Source organism: Lepisma saccharinum, chromosome 2 (genome assembly GCF_977018435.1).
Source record: "Lepisma saccharinum chromosome 2, izLepSacc3.1, whole genome shotgun sequence".
NCBI classification, from domain to species: Eukaryota; Metazoa; Arthropoda; class Insecta; order Zygentoma; family Lepismatidae; genus Lepisma; species Lepisma saccharinum.
Window position 1 is genome coordinate 133324212 of NC_139230.1, and position 24296 is coordinate 133348507.

Sequence of the window (24296 nt, forward strand, 5' to 3'; positions counted from 1 at the left end):
GAAACGTGGAGAGGTAATCTTTTTAAGGGGAATGTGAAAGTTGTTGTGTGTTGACAGAATGTAGCTACTTCCATATGAGCACTGACAACTAGGAAGCGATCTCAATGATCAAGTGGCTGCAGCTGCATGCTTTTCGCTAATAAATAACTGTGTTTTTCAACACATACACAAATACATCGGAACAACAAATTTTCATCTTTGCTGCTTTCAGATTACCAACATACGAAGTGGAATGTAATTCAAAAGGTTTTGAAGAAAGCTCAGTTTTATAAATAAGGTTGGATGAAATTAGATAAGAAGAAAGTTTGCCTTCCGCTGAGCTCGAACTCAGGTTGCCCGCATGCTAGTCCGGCACGACTAGAGAAACACGAGAAAACGAGAAAACACAAAAAGTTTTTGCAAGTAGTCGACTGAAAAGAAAGTTTATTTTCAGATTGCCAATTCCCAAGGTATAACATGCCTAGGCAGGTGTGTCTTGCATTTTCTCTCTATATCCTCTTGCATGGCCGTACTTAGAGGGGGGTTTAGGGTTGAACTCCCCCCGAAACTTCTGGCATATTGGATTAGTAAAGTTCAGGAACCAAAATTTGTAATTCATTTTCAAAATTTTATTCGAAGCTTTACAAAAATACAACAGGGAGACAATGCTTGGACGATTGAGCAAGAATTTTCAAACATTTGGAATTCCTGAAATTCGAGCAAAAGAGGTTTATCTCTGGGAATCCCACCCCTCGAACCCTCCATTTTCACTTCTCCTGTCCTCTTTCCAGTGTTGTTCCTGAGTCAGACTGAATCTTTAAATTCTCTATTCGGTAACGTTTTAAGTCCCTCTTGATAGGAGTTCGACCCTAGGTTCTCCAGTTTCGTAGCGCGTTACGTTCACTATGCGGTCGATCTAGGACATATACGTAACCTATATGCGGTCCTCAAAAACGCATACATCCGCAGTGCATGGTGGTTGCATATAATGCTGTTTGGTAAGTATAGGAACAATTATGAGTGTCGAGAAGTGGGACTGAATCAGCCCATAGGACCCCCTTCTTTTTAGAATTGGCATCGTTTATTGCAAGTTGCAATATAGCGGAACGTTTGTTATTTTTATTGTTAATTACAGAACTAAAGTTCACCTAGTTAGTATTCGAACAGAATAATCAAAGAAAAACTGCGTTAGTTCGAAAAATTGAGGCCACAGTACAGACACCAGGTTATGTTTTTTTTTCTTTTTAATATTCTGCTATTTAATTCAAAGAACAACTGATTCCACAGTTTTCAAAATTCCAAAAATTAAGTTGTGTGTTACAGGTCAATCAACATTAACTTTATGACTAAAATTTTCCTCTAACTCTGTAAAGCTTTTTCTTGAAGGTATCTAACATTTAATAAAATATATTAAATTCATTTCAGTACACACTCTGTGAAACGTAAAAAAATGATAAATAAAGAAAACCCGTTGTATACATAATAGGGGTGTGCGGGATAGAGAAAAGTCAGAACTGGGATTGGAAAAAAAATTCTCGTCCCCATCCCGACTTCGGGAAATGGATTCCCGACTTTTCGGGATCCCGAGCATTCGGGAATGACCGAATGGTCATTTTAAAAAGTTGTTAATTCACGACGTTTTCTTCTTTGCAACTGTGTGGAACTTTTCGGAAATTGTTTGTTTCTATTCCAGAAATGCAAAAACTATCACTTAAGTTGAAAATGACTTGTAGAATTCGAGATTTTCAGTCCTTCAGGATATTTCGAACATTTTCCGTCCCGAAAATTTCCCGACTTAGCCCGGAAATGGCAAATTTCTCCCGTCCCGACCAAAAAAATTGTCCCGCGCACCCCTAATACATACACTCATCTGATGGATTGAGTAGAAAAGTCTTCTCAACGATATAATAACATCAATAATAATAATAATAATTAGTGGGCCTCCCCGATAGCGTAGTTGTAGCGTCGTTGCCTTGTAATCAAGGGGTCCCGGGTTCGATACCCGTTGGAGGCACATGGCACAGTGGTTCGGATCCCACTTTAAACAGTAGGTCCAGTCCTGATTAGAATTACTGTGCATAAAATGGACTTAAAACACCAACTCAGTAATAATAATAATAATTTGAATTATTATTACATAATAATAATTATTGTTATTATTTATATTATTCTAATTTCTGGCTACGGCCATGTCCTCTTGTGACAGAGAACCTATTAGAAGAATGAAAGGACAGATTAAAATATTAAATTTGATGTGTATCCTAGCGTCAAAATGTCTAGAAAACAATATAACATACTTCTTTACTGCTACAAAATAATAAATAAATTTGCCCATGGTGGAGATCGAACTCAGGCCTCGCTGATGAAAGCTCTGCACCCTAACCAACAGTCTATCAATAAGACCATATTTTCTTTTTCCCAGCCAGTCTGTTTCCTTCCTGAACACCTGCAAGAGCAAATACATGTTAATTTCTCTAATAATTGTTTCATTCTATATTAATAGAAACCAAATATTTAAAAAATAGACGCATTTTTCTGTGAAACATCGCATGTTTCGCACATCATGCTCCTCCGTTTACTGTTATTTGGATATTCACTTGGAAGTCAAAATTTAGCTTTGTTGTTGAATAGGTGTTTTAAGTCCACTTTATGCACAGTAAGGCTAATCGGGACTGGACCTTCAGATTAAAGTGGGATCCGAACCACTTGTGCCTCCACCGGGTATCGAACCCGGGACACCTTGATTACAAGGCGGCGACGCTACCACTGCGCCAGCGGGGAGGCCCTTAAACTTAGCTTTGTGTGTGAGTTTTCAAGTGGATGAATGTGACAAGAGTGGTGTGAACGTGTGTTGGATATGATTCTAGGTATTATTCTCGTTCAAAGCATTAATATAATTGTAAAATATAGAACTTATTGTAATGCAAGGAGTGAAAATATAAACCCAGTTCGTCAGGTTCGTTCCCAAACAACATTAAATAAAGGAACATAACGTGGACCGAGTATTATTCCATGTCGAGAACACGAGACATTACGTATTTCTCTTTGGCATCACTGCTCAATTTACAGAGATTTATACCCGTGACTGGTATACAAGCCGCAGAAGTGCAATGCTGGTTGGGTTGTCTACTCACAAGGTGCTTGGTGGTCCGACATCGAGGGCTTGTTTCAGTGCTTTTTCAATAGGGTCGTTACAACCCAGCAGTGCCCGTTACTGTACACGTTGTACAGTAACTGACAGTTATGGGTTGTAACCATCTCGTTGACTTTCAATGGGATTTGTAGAACTCAGAAGTGTCCGTGATTCTACGTGTATGTATTGTTTATCTCTTAAAGAGTCGAGACGAAAACAAGACAGGATTTACAACTATTGACAAGACTATGACGCTGCCAAGTTTCGCCTCTTTGTCATCCATAAGAAATATCAATACACACAAAAGGGAAAAGGGGAAAGTAGTTGGCAATTTTTATTTATTCCAAGAGGGAAAGTCTAGTGAGTACACTTGACCCTCTGACCCATGACCGCAGCCATTTCGATGACTGTATTAGCAGAGTCTGGATATGCAATGGCTAGTACAAGGTACAAACGATGCGTGTGACTGTGTAATTGTCTAATTGAATGCATTTTCGAAAACTTCCCTCGATCTGTTTACCAACTTCCTACACCCAAGAAAATCCACGAGAGATCTCTGTTCTGGATGGTTGAAGGAGGGGGAGAAAACTTAGCATTTTGCTTATGGGATTATAATTTTACTTCTGCTCTTAGGAATATCAAACTTACGGTGGTTTTGAAAAAAAAACACATGAATGGGAACAGGACAGGTTGAAGATTGTGTTTGTGTTAGGGAAGTCGAAATTTCCATTTGCTTAGCTTCAGTTTGAAGTTGAAATTGTTTGTCCACAGGGAATACATGGGACTCTATAAATAAGTATTCGTCATATGTTTCACAGATCTTATCCCAAGTAACCAAAAGTGGTTGACCCAACTTTGGGTCAACTGTACTGAAAATGGTTGGCCAAACGAAAGAACTTACAGTTGGGCAACATTAATTTTGGCTTTTGTTCTAACATTGGTTCAAACTGTGGTTTTTACGTTGTGCCAGAGTATGTTTTTTATGTTGGGCCAACATGTAGTTTTCTGTAGGGCCAATGCACTGATAACAAAATTATAGATAGGTTTGTGTTTTGATATATACATAGTATAATTTATTGTAAGGCCAAATATATACTCTAACACAAATTATATGCGTAAAATAAAAAAAAATGTACACAGCACTTTCTCATTCATATGGTATTATTGTTTTCAAGGTACCTTCAAGTGACAGCACAAAAAACGTTCTAGAGTTTACTTACCTTCCATGATACGTAGTCTGCACATGACATTGTGTAACCACCTTCACAATAATAACTGTAACAATGTTCTTGTTCTGCTACAGCTAAACAGACAAACAATAAGAAATTCCCATCACATCTTTCATCCATGGTGGCTGACAAAGGACTGGTGAGTGACTGCAAGTAAAAAATAGCTTCTACTTTCAATAAAAATATATTGTATTTCCAGTATGTGCTGTGACTGAAATATTCTAAAAGAAACAATGTTACACATAACTTATTTTGCACTCCAGAATTTACAGCATAATCTTAAAGGTTGTCATAACAAGAGAAATAATTTTTAAAACTCATTTTGACTCACTTTTCCATGGTTGGGCAAATGCTGGCAAGAATTTGTATTTAAATTTGAACATTTCCCACGTAAAAACTGCAGTTGACCCATCGGTTGTGGTTATTTGGGTTCTAGCTTAATAATAAATTTTAGAAACTGCTTCCACTTGCAACATGAGGAGAAATTAATTCTCTCTTGTGCTATTTTTTTCTCAGTAGCAGTTTTCATTCCAATGATATTGAAATAAATGCATACCTGGTGCGAAACTGTCACTCTTTGCCTCAAACGTTCTAATAATTTAAAACGTTACAAAATTATCCTTCATTGTGAGAGAAGGGATTGTGTGAACATGCATTCAAGAAATGATTTGTGTGTGCCATTTGCAGCTGAAGAAAACCCTTCAATGGGCATATCCCAACATAAAATAAGTTGTTGACCCCAGGCAGAAAGTTGTGAGAAACGTTTTTGGTCTTGCTACCCATCCACTACTCCTAACTTGAGTGATCCTGAAGGTATCCAATGATTTGCTAACTCTGTTTTACAGTAGACATGAATGAAAGTGAAACTGCACTTTCAACAATGTAAACATCACAGGTTTGTGTTCTTAGGTGCCTTAGCATTTGCTGAGCTAGGAACAATTGTGCCAAAGTCGGGAGCAGAAAACGCTTATTTCCAAGAATCATTTGGGTCTCTGCACAGATTCTGAGGGCTGCTTCCTAGTTTCATCTGTTCATGGATATATGTCGTTCTGCTGAGACCACCAGAAGTAGCAGTCATCACCCTTACATTTGCAGAATATATCTGCCAACCATTTTCTTATTTCCTTCAATCTTTAGATCCTACCATGGAAGTTTTGCTGAAATGAATGATCGCCATATTAGTCTTGGGTAAGTGATTCCATACTCATAAGATAAACTTGTGTTTAAATTAAGACTGGTTACTACCAGAGTCAAAAGTTAAAATGTATAGCTGGGAGGATACTTGTTCTAGTTTTGGGATAGGTGGAAAATGCTTTATGATTTCATCTTTATCTGGGAGGATAAAATTCCCCCTTCCACCCTCGTGCCACTTAGAGCATTGGTTACATCTTTGATTGAATGGACATCAATACTCTTACCAAGTTCCATATTAATCAACAGGATGACTAGCATCAGTGATGCTGAGTACAAAGATTTCTGGACAGAGGAGATGCAAATAAAATCAGGGGGTTAGTCAACAAATGAGTTAACGTGACTTGCCTCACCTGCACAAATTTATTCTCATTTCTTCGCAGTATTTTTTTCTGTATTTGAATTCCGAAAGGACTGAATATATAGTGTGTCTATATTCAGTTTACTGCAATTATTTACTCATTGTCATAATCACTGTAAACTAAGTGATAGAAAAACAGCTCATAACATATTACCTATTTCTATTTCATTTACTATACATCACTTTTCTACCTCTCACAGTAAATCAAAACAATGAGGATGAATGGAGAATCGACACAGTGATACAGCCACATGATTCAAACATAGGCTTGAAGAAGCAGGCAAAATAATGATAATAATAATAATAATAATAATAAATCAACTGTCCCTAACGCATGAAAAAAACCTTGGTAAAGCCTCTATCTGTGTTAATCATAATCAGATATTTACTACTGAAGATGAAAGTGTGGAAATTACTGAATAAAAGTAATTTATTATTGTACTGTACAATTGCAGCAGTTTACACGTTCTTTTTCTTTGTTTTCAGGTTTAATTACTTCTATAAACATCATGAGCGTCAAACTATATGTAAAGGTACAGTCTCCCTTTACAGTCTGCAAACTTTTGGTATGCTTTATTGTCATAATTGAAGGGATATTTGAACTTTGTAGGGGTAAGTGTTTATGAAAATATATTTTTCTATTGCTTCTACTATTCAGTATTAAAGTTGTTAATATAATATGTTGTTACATATTTACTGGGGAATGTGATGAGTATATTAACTCAGAGTACTTTCCCATTCATTTGAGATAAGATTTTTCAGCGTTCAAACCTAGACCCATATTTCAGCACTACTTGGGAAACCCTGGGGGGTAAAGGCGGTCAGGGGCGTGATGCTGATCACATCACCCCCACTCACGACCGGATCAAGAAAGTGTGGGGCATTACCCCCACAGCCCCTATACGCCTTCATGGCATGGTGCTATGCACAGGGGAGCACTTTACCTTTTTTTTACCTTGGCTGGTGTTTGGTAAGTTACATTTGAGAAAGTAACTTAGTAGCAGTTAACAAGACTTTATGGTTACTCAATTCTCAATAGCAAATTATTTATAATGTTTCATGAATGATTTGCAATTCGTTGTTATTTTTCAGTGTCATCAAAAAAAGTACAATAATTTTCATTAAATTGTAATTATTCTCAATTTTTGAATATAAAAAAATATCAATATAATAAATTTCAAGGTAACCTAATGTGCCTGAAAACTACATATTACCATTTTTTCCCAAGTCACTAAACACAGAGTTGTGGCATGGCAAATATGATGGTTGTTGGAGGAGTAATGTTTTAAAATAAGCATACTTAATGTAGAATGTGAAGAAAATTTGTTACACACAAATGCATGAAGAAAAGTAACTGTAAAAGTAATGTTTCATTTGGAAAAAGTAACTTAGTTACAGATATCTTAAAAAAATAACTGGCATTGCAAGTAACTTGTTACTTCCAAACAATGCATCAGTCACCAAAAGGTGACTCAAAAATGTAGTATATTGGGGAAACTTTGTTTCTGCAATTTTGAGGACCATACAACATGGAATGAAATTAACAAACAATCTGAATTTATTTAAAATATTCCTTTGTTCTTAAATTGGAACATATTTTTGAAGGTGCAACCTTCTGGTTAGTATGGTTCAACTTTAGCATATAGGTCAACCAGTATTTCTTGCAAATATTCATCATGCGTGATTCTTTTTTTACTCCAGATTTGGAATTCGAGGGTGGCAAGCAGTTTCATCCATGACATTTTAATCTTATTAATAGAAAGGAGCGATAGAATGGGTAACTTTAATTGTAATTTGACATTAGGATCAATATTCTACATCTATAAGTTAATAGTGACACAATAATAAATTATGATCACGTGAAAATGTGAGTTGTGCACTCAACTTACGTGGTTACAGACACAACCCTGTTTATTGCACCATGTCATGAAGGCACAATGTGTGTGTGAAGGTAGCGTCACACTTATTCTCAATTACAGCCATAATAGAGAAAAAAGAGGTGTGGTCAGCACCATGCACCTCCATGTGGTTGCCTCCATGTATCCATTGATAGAGCCTGTTTATGGAGTGACATCCTTGGAAAAATTTACACTTCGCAATCACCCACCCAGGAATATACTATGGGTATAATGTACTGCAGACAAACACCCTACAACTTAATAAACAGATGAGCTAACCATAAGTAATAATAGCTGTCTACTCCATTACTGCACTACACATGATAACTAAATCAAAACAGGAAAGAAAAATAATAAATCTACACTGAATCTACACTTGCAGTCTGGCCACACTGTTGCCCTGTGTTTTTCCTTTTCATGGATTCTTTTCTCTCCATTTCAGGAAACACTTCAAATCTTGCCACTGGATTTAACCAGTTTTGAAGTAAGAGATATGACACTTGCATTCTACAGCGGACTTTGGGCTTGCGATGGATGGTAAGTTACAGCATTGGATGATCTCATTTTACAAGCAAGATAAACACACACTTTTTGATAGATAATATGCATTATTGTAGTTAAGTTAAAGTAACATTAAAGCATTAAGTCTGCCAATGATATTTTAGAATATTGATTTTGCTTGTTCAAGAAAGAAAAGGGGACATTTACAGTAAAATTAATGCTTTATAAGAGTTTAATCTCTTTATATCAAATGTACTCTATAATTTTTTTCTCACATTTTAGGTCAACTGTTACTATTGTCACTGAAAAAATAAAACAGCCTGATATGTAAATTCCTTTTATATCTTATTAATTTACACAATTATGATTTACTTTGAATTATTTAAGTGCAGCAGAGGCAAACTTAATACTTGATGTTATATTAGAAAAGTACACCTATTAGTGTTCTGGCAGTATGTAAATCCAGGAGGAAAAGCAGTTAAAAAAGTCCTTGAGTTAAATGGCTAAATTAAATAAATATGGATATTGGGACTGAGCTGATACCACTTACAACCAATGTTGGGTTGTCTTCCCCCCCCCATCCCCCACCCTAATATCCACCACTAAGCATTCTTCTAATCACAAACAAAATATTAGAATTTTTACAAAATCAAGTTTGAGACAGGTAAGGGGACATTTTAAGTTGATCTTTTCCCACACAGTTGCACTTAATACTGTGCCATAGTCTTCAAAACTGTATATTTGATAAACCAAAATATGACATGCATGAAACAGTGCATAAAGTGATCACAATCAAATTTCTTGGAAGTGCTGATGCAATAAATAGGACTGAAGAACAGACTAGTTGAATAAATTACATAGGAAAAGAATGTACTTTTCACACTGCTACCAATAACAGGCCTCGCTGCAAGAGAACCTAAACCATTTCAAAGCATACTGATTCCTGGCAATACTGACATCTGAACTACTACTTCAGACCTTAGATCTCACTAGGAAAATCCATAATTAAGGGAAGAAAGAAACAATATAGTTTCCAGAATAATTATGAATTTTGTTCTGAAATTTCTCTATTTTAAATATACCGGGTGGTAAATGGAATCAGGTGGCAAATTCTGTATTTGAGATCCATCAGATTCAGATCAGTCTGCACATGCCTCATTTAAACCAATAATGACCTATCTGCCCACTTCTACATAGTTTTACCTAATCAGTAGGCAATTTTAAACAAAAACATCCAAGTCTAACTTTTATTTTTTCTTTTTCTTCAGAAACATCCTGAGAAGCATACTGATTGCAGTTCCTCTTGTGTCACTGGTACATGTGATGATGAACATGACTTACATGGCTGTGCTCACTGTGCCAGAGATGGTACAAGCACCAGCTGTTGCTGTGGTAAGAATGAGCTTTCTTTTAAATTTTCAATTGCATATGGGAGATAATGACTTCATAATAAACTGCTACCTTGGTTATTATACACTGACTTTCCTTTGGTTTTCATGCTGTAAAATTTGTTTGATTTGGTTTATTTTACATTCTGCTCTTTTGTAAAGATTAGGATGAGTGATGGATAAAATGAAATTGATGAAGGGACCAATCACAAAAATACCCATGTCCAGACTGGGATTTGAACCCTAGACTACCCTTCATCATGGTGCACTGTGCTAACCACTTTGCCACAGAGGTCTGCTCATACTGTAAAGCTTGGATCTCTACACTGTAATGTGTGTAAATAGCCTACATACTGATCCACTCATAAATCCACTAGTGTCAAAAGCAGTGAGAGATAATTTTTCCTGCAATAATATTGCCAGTATGCCATAGAATACAGTTTTTTGCAGTCAACTCTGCTAGTGAGGACTAATGATATAAATAATTATGGATAAGAAAAATTCACATTTGTCCTTGAAGCAGAGACAAGTAAAAATTTCTTATAATACATTCAATGTGTTGAACAAATATGGTGTCTTTTTTAATAGATATAAGGTACCCAATATGGCCTACCTAAGGTTTGAGATTGTTTCTAATGTTGTACGAAGTCAGAAAGGTAAAACTAATGGCAAGATTCAAAAAGGGGAACGTTTCTGGATGTTTACTGAAAATTGGAGTCAGTCCCAAATAATAACATAGTAAATATTTTTTTAAAATTAATGTTTAGGCCATATTGGGTACATATGTACTGAACATGGCTTAGTAATATATCTTGTTCTTTCACATAACAAAATGCAACAGAAATTGTAAAGAATTACCCGAATGATATTTTTATAGGTAGATAAGTATATTAATACACTAATATTTTATTTATAAATGAGATTATACAAAGAAATAACATCGTTTACACACCGATAAATGTGGAAGTGACGTGTCATAACTTGTCACCAGAAGACCATGGATTACACATCACAGTCTGCGCAAATGAAAAGTCCTTCATCAATAGTGACTCCCAGACACTCTACGTGAACATAAGAGTAACAAATGTCACATTCGCACATGTTCTTTAAGATATATTCCTATGTAAGCCATATTGATTCAAACTTACATCGTGTTAGTTTCTCGTTCATTTTAAACAGGACTTTAGATTAAAGTCTAAATTAAGCATTTTTGTAAAGTACAAATTATTAGCCACCATAATATGGACTAGAGATATAAACACATATCAATTGTAAGATGTAGTAAATAAAAACTTACCTATGCAATATTAGATCATGTAGAAAACAGTCACAAGGTCTAGCTATTTTGCTTCTTTGTCCTCATGTTACAGCACTATAGGTACAATCAACAGGTTCAATCATGTCATTTGGACATTCTAAATTACATACTAACGTTATCTGTTGAATTCACCATGTAGCTACTTGGAAACAGCAAATAGGACATGTTGGGTACTAGGCCATATTGGATTCAGATACCATATATGTACTACAAATGTTAGATAATTTTGAAGATGTTGGGAAATTTCTCACCTCCCAAAAAATATCCATTAGTTCATGGACAGAACTTCTATTCATTAGCTCTTTTTTTCCCAGTTGTTTGGAGACAAAATATTTGGGGATGCAAGCTTTATCATTCCTCTTGGAGTAGCATTATCAACATTTGGTTGTGCTCTAGGAATTCAGTTCAGTGTAACCAGGTATGGTACTCTAAATACTACATAAATAGAATCTGATAGCCTTTTTCAAAAAGTTTCTGTTTTTCTGAACCAAAATGAACATACAACTGCAATGATACGTTATTTTGGATTTGTCAATTTATTTCATTTCGCTTTTCTGCCAATTTTGAATAATCACGAAGAATATGTTTGATTGATTTGGTGTTTTTGGTCCACTTTATGCACAGTAAGGCTAATCGAGACTGGACCTACTGTTTAAAGTGGGATCCAAACCACTGTGCAATGTGCCTCCACCGGGTATCGAACCCAGGACTCCTTGATTACAAGGCGATGACACCACCACTGTGCCATCAGGGAAACCCTCACCAAGACTAGGATGAACGGTAATAGACAATAAGAAATGCACATGGACCAGTGTTTGGAAAGTTACTTCTTAAAAGTAAATGAGTTGCAGTTATTTGCTTCAAAAAGTAACAGAGTTAGTTGCTCATTTAAAAAAAGTAATTAAATTACAGTTAACTGTAGTTTAAAAGCAACTAATTTACTTATACAGTTACATTCTACTGGAAATTTTCTTATACATTCCACACAATCAACAATCATTGATTGCAATAAAATAATATCTGAAGACTTACATATAATTTATTTATGTTTCTTGTACGTACATATCTGGTTTTTTTATTATACATTTATATATCTGTGTTGTATTTAACTGTATGGAAACAGCATGAGCATAGGCGGAGTTTCGTCTGTCCACTTTGGGGGCGGGGGTGGGGTAACATTATTCATGGTTTCATTCATTACGAAAATCATCATGGGTTCCTTCATTTTGCTCTTCTGCATAAATTCTTAAAAAATTCTTTGTCGGTCTACTACCCTTTCCTTTTATATGTTCAACAGTGCCAAGAAAGAAAATCTGTCTTGCCCCATGGTTGACCTTAAACATGTTTTGATACGTCTCGTTGTAGACGCTGTACAATGTTCAGCAGTTTGTTTAGGTTAGGGAATATTCTCTTGTGTAGGTCTCTTCGTCAATTGTAAATGAGTACAAACCCAGGGTTCAATTTGTGATTATATCATAGGGTTTACTATCTCTATAATCCTATAGATGTTTCCCAAGAGGTCCCGATAATATTATTTAGTAATTGGTGTCTATTAATTTAAACCATGCATGCAGATCTTATACATGTTTATAATTCAACGTTATTGTTTAATATCTATTTTTTATATAAAATGGAACAGAAATAAAGACCATCTTAAGTTATGTTTCTTCAGACTTTAATCCAGTACTGTTTGTTGGAAAATTAGAAACAAAATAGGAATGAACAGGAATCTATCAGTTTTCCCAGCATAAATGTTGATGAGCAGCCAGTAGCAGCTTCTGCCTATTCGCACGTGCACACCCAAAAAAATCTGCAATGCAATTAATTTTTATTAAACTCATTCACTGGAAAGTATCTCCTTCAAAACATCAAACGTTCCGAACTCCAATCACCCCGTCGGCTTCACATTACCAGCGCCTGCCGCTGAGATACTTTCACTCGGAACACAAGTCACCCTGTACTTGTTTGCCGCTGTATGCAGCACGCAAGGAAAGAGATTCCTTCTTCAAGATCGCGGTATTATGGGCTCCACACACACTGCTAGCGTTGTGTTCGCGATTCAGCAATGTTGCAATCCCGTTCCATTCAAGATTGTGTAGCGGAGTAGAGGAAACCCACACATCGTCGTAAATCGAGGGATTTTTTGGAAAGGGAATTTCTATGATATCTTCGCCCACACTGTTCCAAGCATAACAGGGTCAAGAAAGAAGGTAAGATGGAAGGTGTGGGGGACAACTCAAAGCGAAACGTGTGCTTTAAACATTGTATTGCATTGTCTTTGCTAAGTGCAGCTTGGTCAAAATAAACTGTCCTTGTGGTTCTGTAGTCGAATTATCAACCCGCGCAAGGGAACCGTGGATCAGTCAGCTGTGTCTGCTCGTGTGTTGCACTGTCAAAAGATCGTTCCTGTTTCATAATGAAAGAAAAAACTGTACATGGAGAAAGCAGAGAAGTAACATTTAACGTTGTTGAATTTTTGGAAGGAAGTTAGCCACAAAGTGTGCAGGAACTGCAGTAATAGTACGGATATAGCGGAAGGGAAAGAAAAAGTTTGATGTATGAAGAGGGCAGTGTGGAGTGGACTGAGTAAGTTCTGTTATTTTCTTTAATATTTATTATTCTCTTGATTTCGCTTGCTTCTGTCGGTCATTAGAAGTAAACAACTGCTAGATAGATTACAACTGATTTTCTGCATGTGGTCGTTGGATCTACTACCTTGTTTGCAGATGTGGCTAGAGATAAAATTTTCACCCGAGCGAGGTGGAATTTTGGCGCTCCCTACTTTCCACCTTCCTCCAATATAAATCATAACCATGTTATATATTTACGGTTTTAATGACGAAAAATCATAGCCATATTTTAAAAGTACTTTAATACGTTGAAGAACACGTTTATTATAGGTATGTGTTTAATTAATACCTCCATTGCTTCATAATTTTTCAATATACTTATTAAGTTATTCATCAGTAACTTCAATTAATTCTTGTCAACAATAAATCCAACTCTTTTTTTAAACAAATAGCCATGGACATGGTGGAGACACATAGTGGTTCGGATCCCACTTTAAATTGGAGGTCTTTTCTATTTGCTTTTCTGTGCGTTAAGTGGAGCTAAAAAATAAACTCGAACAAAGAAACAAATAGGCAGGGTTAGGATTTGCCTCTAATGAAGGAAGATACTTGGTTTGGCGCCCCGGATAATCGTCTGGTCCTGCTTGTTTGATGTATGCAAATATTATTATTATTATTCACTATTATCAGTGGAGCGAAGGAGAAAATTTTTACTAAATATTTTGAAAGGTATTGGGTGGGTTCGTCAAAAATAGTGAATTAGGGAAGTCGTGACTGAGGCCGTTAGATCAAAATAAAGACAAATACCTGAAACCCCAATATTTTACAAAAGTATTAATTTTGAAGAGCTTGACGTGTTGTTCACATCGCCTCAGTCTCTCGCGAGAACCAAACTTGCAAACGTTTACTACAATGTCCGATAACACTAAACGATGCATAGACGAATCTATGACAAATTCACTTGTTTCCGCCGAATTAGGAGTCAGACTTATATCGATAAGTATCTCAAAATGAGCACAAACTTACAAGTGTAGATCGCTACAGCAGTTGCCTAGAAACAATAATCCCCTTTACAGTATTTAACCTCTCCATTTATTTTGTATGTGTTCTTTTATAATCAGTTATTCAAGGAACATATTTAGCAACACTGGAAAAAATACAGTTTATGATTATTTATTTCTTATACCTAGATGGCAAATTGCAGGTTAAATATGAAAGGCAATATTCGTAATGGTGACCGTTGGTCTAATTTATTGTAACAACCTTCACGACGTAATTGGCTGTTAATCTCATTCAACAAATACAATAGAGAAATTCAACACTGTAACAATAAATAATAGACGTGCCAGCGTCCTTTGTTTTCTTGCAAATCCTTCACAATTATTTTGATTATACAATTCCAATCAACAACAAACAATGTTTATTGTCTCGAGGAAAAACAACATTCCTCCAATTCAATTATTCCTTTAAAATTTAATCTATAAATTTTCAATATTATGCGTTCTACATGGATATTTGCCCTAACCTCAATCATTAGTGATTTAGTGAATATCAACATAAGTCAAAATTTGGTGCTCTTACAATAAAAGAGAGAATTGTCACGCTCGAATACAACAGACAATAATAAACTCGCGACGATCGTGTCTACTAGTGTCAATAATCCGAAAGAGAAGGTCACTTTTAGAAAACGTCGCAATTCGACACCTTTCATTAATCGCGACGCTCGACTTATACTGGGTGAGTCTGTTAAAAGAAGCCCCGTGGAAAATGTGCCCCTTGCATGTAGGCAACCCTGGTGCACCGAAGAGAAGAGCGGGGTAGCGAACAGTCCAGGATATCGGTGCCAAGCAGTTTAGACAACTTGACATAAACGTAAATGAATGAAACATCTCTTCTGTAAATACAGTACAGTGTGACAAAAACCTACCTAGAGTAGGTGCTGGAAATGTTCTCCGTTGACCTCGAGGGATGTGTGCAGACGATACCACATGTTCTGAAAAGCAGGGGCGAGGACATCCTGCGGGATGGCCTGGATAGCTGTGATAATGTTGTTCTGGCGTTCTTCGAGTGTGTGAGGGTTGTTGCTATACACCTGTCCCTTTAGAGCTCGCCAAAAGAAGAAATCACAGGGTGATAAATCTAGAGAAAGAGGTGGCCAAGGTTGGTTCGTGCCACGGCTGATGACGCGATCAGGCGGGAACACTGACTCAATGCTCGTGATCGTTGCACCTGCTGTATGCGCCGTGGCTCCATCCTGCTGAAAGTAATCGTTCCTTCGCTCATCCTCAGTCAGTTTTCAACAAACACGTTGAATAAGTTACTGATGTAACGACCCGAGTTCACAGTCTCATGTAAAAACACGGGAATGATGCGGCGTGACGACACGGCACACTAGACACCAAGTTTCTGGGCGTGCAGTGGAACCTCCATGAACACTTGTGGATTGTCACCTGACCAGTGTCGCGTGTTCTGGAAGTTTATGTAGCCTGACAGATGGAACCATGCTTCATCGGAAATGAACAAGTAACCATCCTGCAGCACCTTTGGAGCAATATTGGACAGAAACCACTCCCAAAACTGCACGCGAGCTGCCTTGTCCACATCCCGCATCTGATGCATCACGGTAACTTTGATAGCGTGCAAGTTAAAGTCCTGCTTCAGGATCCGCATAGCGGTAGATTGGGACACCTGCAACTGTTGTGCCAAACGCGGAGATGATTTTCGTGGACTTCGTATCATTAGCTGCACTGCGTAGCCCACCTTTGCCTCAGAACGGGCAGTCTTTGTACGCACTTTTGGCCTATTCAGCACGGTCCGGCTTCCCGCCATTTTGCAATCAGTTTTTGCATTACTGATTTGGTTGGGGCCTTCTCTGGAACTCCATTCACCGCGAACTCCGTCGTAAACAAATCTGCACACTGTTTCCAAGAATCGAAGCGTGCATACATCTCGATAACAAAGATACGCTCCTGCACCAGTAACACCATGCTGACCCACCGAAGCACACACACAACTTTCCTCGCCGCTCAACTGCCTCAAGGTTACTACTAGACACTTTATTTTCAATCCCGCTCTATGTCATGTTGTCGAAACTGCTTGGCACCGATATCCTGGACTGTTCTCTTCGGTGTACCAGGGTTGCCTACATGCAAGGAGTACATTTTCCACGGGGCCTCTTTTAACAGACTCACCCAGTATAACAACAACCTATTTTCACGAAGAGATTCAAGAGCGGTGTCTTTAGAGTAGCAATCGAAACACATATCACCTATATATTGTCATCTCTTCCAAAATAACTTCACTATGCCAATTTCACTTCACACAAATTACCAAACAAGGTTCGTACCACAAACAAGTGGTCGTTTCTAAGTCTCCGAATGGAATATCAATTCTGGGACAGCAAAACACATGCATTCCTTTCGTCAGTGTATTCTTCTTGAAACCCTTCCTTCTTGCTGACTGGATAGTTCTATCTGGTTCTGATAAATTGGGTCACCAAACTCCCAAAACTGGGAGTTCCAACAACGGCTACTCAAGTTGATACCGATGTGACGTATCTCAACCAACATGTTCTCCGATTCCGAAACTTCACAGGTAGTCTATTGTCTTCCCGTGCAGCATTCAAACGTTCGTTCTTGTAAAATTGGGTCACCACAGAAGATGCTTTTAATTCTTCGCAGCAGCAATAGTAGTATCGGAACGCGATAAGGCCGGTCGCTATTTAATATTCGCAATTCATTTGCACGGGTGTTAATTAATTTGCATGTATTTAGAACTAATTTGCATGTATTTAGAATTCATTTGCACGTAGTTAGAATACTTTACATTTATGTATTTGCATGTTTATAACATTTTATCAATATATATTTATTTATTTTATGAAAAATATGTATATAAAAGGTAATTAGAGGTACTAAACGCTATGCATATGGTTTTATATTCATTACTGCAAAGTATGTAATGTATGATTCGATAATATTAATGTTTATAATATTGAAAATAAGTTTTCTATGGTTTATGAACCGCTATGAACGGTGTTAATGGGTGTAGGTACAGGTCCAATTACGAAAGAAGACGGTCCTGGTATTCGAACCCGCGATATGTAATATTATTAATTAGTACTATGTTTTAATGTTATATGTTATGAAACACGATGATCTCAGACGCTAGACAGAATACTGTCTCAGAATCTGAACTCCGCGCAGGTAGACGAGAAAGGAATTTGGGGAGTCTGCGTTCAAGGTCAAATGACGTCAGAACGTCAGAACAAAGAAGGAATCTGAATCACCAATCAGAGAACGCGTCGGTAGATTTTCAGAACCGGTTTTTTCAAGGTTAACCAGTACGCAAGAACAGGGGAAAGCTATGCAATGCCGTAGGGCAGGGGAGGGATTGAACCAGACAACAAAGGATGTCTGAGAATGCGCAGCAATGGTCAAATCTCTGAAGCTATGCGGTTTCCGCCGCCAATTAATATTCCGCTCAGGTTTGCCTCCAAGGCACAGGACGCTTTAGCGCAGGGTTTTTTTTATCTGTACTATGAAGAAGGGAGAGCTATTAGGGACGGGGCCTACAGTTTTCACCATTAGCTTTTATCACGGGGTAACGAACCTAGGACCCTTTGATTATTGATTTAGGTAGTAAATGTATGTTACTGTGTGCTATTTAACTTAATTTTGAGTTTATTTTTTACCAAACTTTGACTTTGTCAAACATTTTCACAGCTTATCCTTATTTTTACCAAAATAACACTATTTGTACTATTCAAGCAATATTTTTTATTAAATTTTGCACTCACAAAAAACATTTTTTCAATTTTTAACTTATTATTTTACAATTTTATGTTAATTTTTTTACCAAAATAACACTATTTGTACTATTCAGGCAACATTTTTTATTAAATTTTGGACTCGCAAAGACATTTTTTCAACTTTTAACTTATTATTTTACAACTTTAAGTTAATTTTTTACCAAAATAACACTATTTGTACTATTCAAGCAACATTTTTTATTAAATTTTGCACTCACAAAAAACATTTTTTCAATTTTTAACTTAATATTTTACAATTTTATGTTAATTTTTTTACCAAAATAACACTATTTGTACTATTCAGGCAACATTTTTTATTAAATTTTGGACTCGCAAAGACATTTTTTCAACTTTTAACTTATTATTTTACAACTTTAAGTTAATTTTTTACCAAAATAACACTATTTGTACTATTCAAGCAACATTTTTTATTAAATTTTGCACTCATAAAAAACATTTTTTCAATTTTTAACTTATGATTTTACAATTTTATGTTAATTTTTTTACCAAAATAACACTATTTGTACTATTCAGGCAACATTTTTTATTAAATTTTGGACTCACAAAGACAGTTTTTACAACTTTTTAACTTATTATTTACAATTTTGTACCTATTTTTAACCTAAATAACACTATTTATACTATTAAGGAAAGACTTTTAGTTATATTTTCGACACACAAAGTGTGTGTACTCAACTTCTATCTGTTTATTTCACAAGTTTAGGCTTATTATTATTCAAATAACACAATTCAATCTGTTCAGGAAAGACTTTTAGTTACATTTTCGACACACTAAGTGTGTGTTCTCAACTTCTATCTGTTTATTAGGCTTATTATTACTCAAATAACATTATTTATACTATTCAGGCAACATTTTTATAATGGCGGCTGGTCGCTAGTGCGTAACGTTTGTGCTCCCGAAATAACGTAAACAACTGCAGTAAATTAACATTCTAATAGTCAAACTATTATTTTAAGGTGAGATTAATATCTGAGAAGTGCATTTGCAAATAACACGCCTTCGGTTTATTACTTTGTGCCTTGTATTGTACTATTTTCTAATTCACCGTTCAGTATGGCACCGAAAAAATCTGGAAAGAACCAGGGATCACCGAACAGCGTAAGCAGTGTTTCCAACTTCAACAACGTAGAATTTGTGAAACGTGTTTGTGAAGAAGTGAAGATTGCTGTGCAGGCACCTGAAATGATGAAAATTATGGTGGACTCGATAGTCGGGGCAGTGACAAAATCAGTGCTTCAAAGTCTGGAGGAAACACTAAACTTTAACGTTGAAGAAATGCACAGCATGAAGGATGAACTGAAGAAGAAGGATGAGGAACTCCGAGGGCTCAGGGACAAATTGGACGACTTAGAGCAATACCAGAGGAGGAACTCCATCCGGATATTCGGTATTCCCGAAACTTCCAACGAGAATACCGATAACAAAGCAACCGCCTTGTTTGAAGAGCAACTGGGCATCAAAATCCAGCATGGAGATATTTGCAGAAGCCACAGGGTAGGAGGGCAGAAGAACGGAGGTAAGCCAAGAGCCATTCTTGTTAAATTTACTAGTTACCGTGCGAGAGCAAGTGTGTTTCGAAATAAACGGAAACTGAAGGGTTCTAATATCACCATCACAGAAGATCTCTGCCGCGCACGTCTCGAGCTTCTGAAACTGGCGACGAGCAAATACAATTACAAGAACTGTTGGACCCAAGATGGGAATATCGTAATAAACATTGGAAACGTGAAGCACTTCATCACTTGCAGAAAGCAATTAGATGAACTTTGAACGCTTACCGGGACGATGTGAGTGATCTGTAAACTTTATCATTTTTTAAAATCTCTTTTACCTTTCATAACATAAAATTTAAATTTCACATTACTCTTATAATTTTTATTTATCGGGAACACATTTAGTCTTAAGTTGTAGCTTCTAAATGTTTGAGTTCCTCTTTTCTTTGATATATACGTGTTTTGCTTCTTTTATTATTGTTTACTACTTTCAATATTTTAATCGCAACTGCATAATTTTACAGTTTAGTTTCGTAAATGTGAGATACGTTCTTGTACATAAGCAAAGTTTAATTGTTAGTAAATCAAAAAAACATATTCATAAGTTTCTAATGATCAAAAGTACCGTAAAAAGCAGAAAACTTTTATTTGTATTTGTATTTGTGTACTTTATGCATCTGCGGATAAATGTAGTGAGTTTGCAACCTCTCTCTGCTCTGCAACCCTCCAGAAGTTACTTCTACCGTTATGCCTCCAACAGAACCTACCACCCCCCTTGAAATGAACTCCACTGCTCTAGGGCATGTCCTCCGTCACCCTCTCGCCGATGACAAAAGAACCGGCTGCTCCCTGGGTCTCAAAATAGCAAATGTAAACGTCAGGTCATTATTCCCCAAACTTCAGGAAATATGCATCGAAATTACAGAGAAACAGATTGACATTCTTGTTATAACAGAAACGTGGTTAACTTGCAATATAACGAATAATGCATTGAAAATTCCAGGTTATGACTTAATACGCTCTGATCGTCATTACAGCATGGGTGGGGGTGTCTGCATATACGCACGGGAGGGACTAAAACTGCATCCGTTGTCTTTCGAAATTGAAGGAGAGTTTGACGTTGAGTACCTTGCAGCTACGGTTGAAATAAAAAAGGAACGTCTCGGTATTTGTGCCGTATACAGGCCTAAGCGTATTCCATATACACAGTTGTCAATTTTAGAAGATATATTGACCGAAATGTATCCCTTAGTTAATGACCTTATTATAGCTGGAGATTTCAACATTAATTTCTTACATCCAGACTGTGCTGACGTCATTTACATTCAAAATTTGTTTAATCAATTTCAATTAACGCAAATAATCAATAAACCAACCAGAATAACCTCCACGACTAAGTCATTAATTGATCTGACGTTTGTCAGCAACATGCAAAATATAATCCAACATAGTGTCGGTGAGCCAGTCAGCAACAGCGATCATAGAATGACCCACGTTGTACTTGCGTATACCAAACCAGAAAGCGTGAACAGAATTATATACCACTGAAAATACGGTGATATTGATTATGATAAATTCGTGAAGGACTCAGAAAAAATTAACTGGGGAAAAATATATAACACCGATAACTTGGATATGAAAGTAGAGTATTTCAATGTCAACTTACTTGATCTCTTTGACAAGCACGCGCCAGTTCGTAAAACACGAGTTCGTAACAAACGTATGCCGTGGATTACATCGAATGTGAAGCTGTTGATAAAACTAAGGGACAATGCGTTTCGTAAATTCAAGCGAATCGGAACTGAATCTGCATGGAAAGAATACAAAGAATTGAGAAATTTCACGACATCTGTTATTCGGCAAGAAAAAAAGTGTTATTTTGAGCATAACATCAATAAAACACCAAGACAACCAAAGCATTTATGGAAGCAGCTGAAATCTGTAGGCATTGGCTCAAATAAAAATGATCTCCCCTCCACGTTTGACAATGCGAACGAGATAAATGAACACTTTATTAATTCAATTGATAGTCTAAATATCGACCAACGTCTGATATCTCAAGAATGTTTAAAATTTAGTAACCAAAAGTTTAATAATATGCTTCCCGAATTTGCTCTTAAAAAAGTGGATGGCTATACTGTAAGAAAATGTTTGTACGAAATCAAGTCTACTGCTATTGGTGCAGATGGAATATCAACTACAATGCTGAAGTTATCGCTACCTTTTATTTTGCCTATTATCACACATATTATTAACTTTTCGCTCGAGAAATCCGTATTTCCCAGGAAATGGAAAGAAGCTTTGATAACACCACTCCCTAAGGCGACCCGACCAACTAATGTAAACGACCTTCGACCTATTAGTGTTCTGCCCGTGTGTTCAAAACTACTAGAAAAAATAATCTATAAACAGACATTTAGCTTCGTTGCCCAAAACAATATTCTTCCACCCTCACAGTCAGGATTTCGGCCGGCACACAGCACTGCTACGGCTTTGCTGAAAGTCACAAATGACATCCTCCAGGCTATGGATAAGAAATTCTTCACTGCATTAATATTATTGGACCTGTCCAAAGCATTTGATACGGTACAACATAAATTACTGCTCAGTAAACTGAAATATTACAGTTTTTCACAATCTACCCTTAAATGGTATTTTTCATATCTAAGTAACCGAAATCAACGTGTAAAACAGTCGCCTACATTATTATCTAATAATTTATATATTTCATCTGGTGTTCCACAAGGATCTATACTAGGTCCCTTATTGTTTACGATTTATATTGCAGACCTACCCTCAGTTGTCAAATACTGTAACGTACATTCATATGCTGATGACACTCAACTAACCAAATCATTCAATCCAACAGAAATTGCCATAAGTATTGAATACATAAGTAATGATTTGGGTGCGATAAAAACATGGTGTGATGCAAATGGCCTTAAAATTAATGCTAATAAGTCATGTTATACATTTATTGGAACTCGAAATGCTATTGGTTCGGTCGAGCACACTAATACAACAATTAAAATAAATGATGATGTCATACCTAGAGCTCAAGTAGTTAAAAGTCTTGGACTGATATTTGACACTCGTCTATCATGGAATGAGCATATTAGCCGCCAAATCAATAAATCATTTGGAACACTTAGATTCTTGTTTAAATTTAACAAACTATTATCTTCAGAAGTCAAGCAGCGATTAGTTGAAACACTTATATATCCATTTCTCGACTATTGTGACGTAGTGTACTCTGGTAGAATAAATAAAACTTTACAAGCAAAGATTCAAAAATGCCAAAATGCGTGCATGCGGTTCATATTTTGCATCCCGAGACGTGAACATATTTTACCTTCCATAAATAATAAGAATATCCTCAATATGTACCGTAGGCGGCTACTGCATACATATTGCCTTATACATAAAATTATTACATCTGGCAAGCCGTCGTATCTGGCAGACATGTTGATCCCTCGCACCAGTATTCACAGCCACCATACAAGAAATAATTTCAAATTTAACCTTCCACTCTGCGACACACAGGCATATCAGTCGTCGTTTTCATATTCTGCTGCAAAAATATGGAGTGCCCTACCTAAGACCATGTCGAGCATATCTAAAATAGAATCTTTCCGAAACGAAGTAAAGAATTTTCTTTTGGCAGAGCAGAGATTGTGTTCAAATACTATGATGTAACTTGTATGTTTATGTTATGTATTTTGTCTACATGTTATTATTTTTACTTATTTTTCATTCATTTTATTTTATTTTTATGTAGTTATCTTTCACAATTTTTGTATCATTTTATTCATACAATTATTACTATTATTTTATCAATAGATTTTGTAACTAAATCATACAGTTTATTGTACACTGTATTAATACTGTAACGTATGTATAAGAAATGTAAATTTAAATGTAATCGATGACACGGGTTAGGTGGCAGAACAGCCTCAGGCTGAACCTCGCCCACGTAAATAAAGAATTTGAATTTGAATTTGAATTTGAAATTTTGGACTCAGAAAGATATTTTTACAACTTTTTAACTTATTATTTTACAAGTTTATACCTATTTTTAACCTAAATAACACTATTTACACTATTCAGGAAAGACTTTTAGTTACATTTTCGGCACACAAAGTGTGTGTTCTCAACTTTTATTTGTTTATTTCTCAAGTTTAGCCTAATATTTACTCAAATAGCACGATTTGATCGTGTCTTTTATTACATTTTGGACACACACACACACACACACACACACACACACACACAGAGAGAGAGAGAGAGAGAGAGAGAGAGAGAGAGAGAGAGAGAGATTTCCAAGTTTACAGGATTACTCTCCAAGTTTACTCAAATAACACAATTTAAATGTGTTGTGAATTAGATTTTGTACACACGACGTG

The 24296-nt window shown here is 36.3% G+C and overlaps 1 pseudogene; it reads left to right on the forward strand.

Annotated features, from left to right (window-relative positions):
- The first annotated feature begins 5195 nt into the window (after positions 1–5195).
- LOC145983652 (b(0,+)-type amino acid transporter 1-like) overlaps positions 5196–24296 on the forward strand; it is a 110205-nt pseudogene continuing 91104 nt past the window's right edge.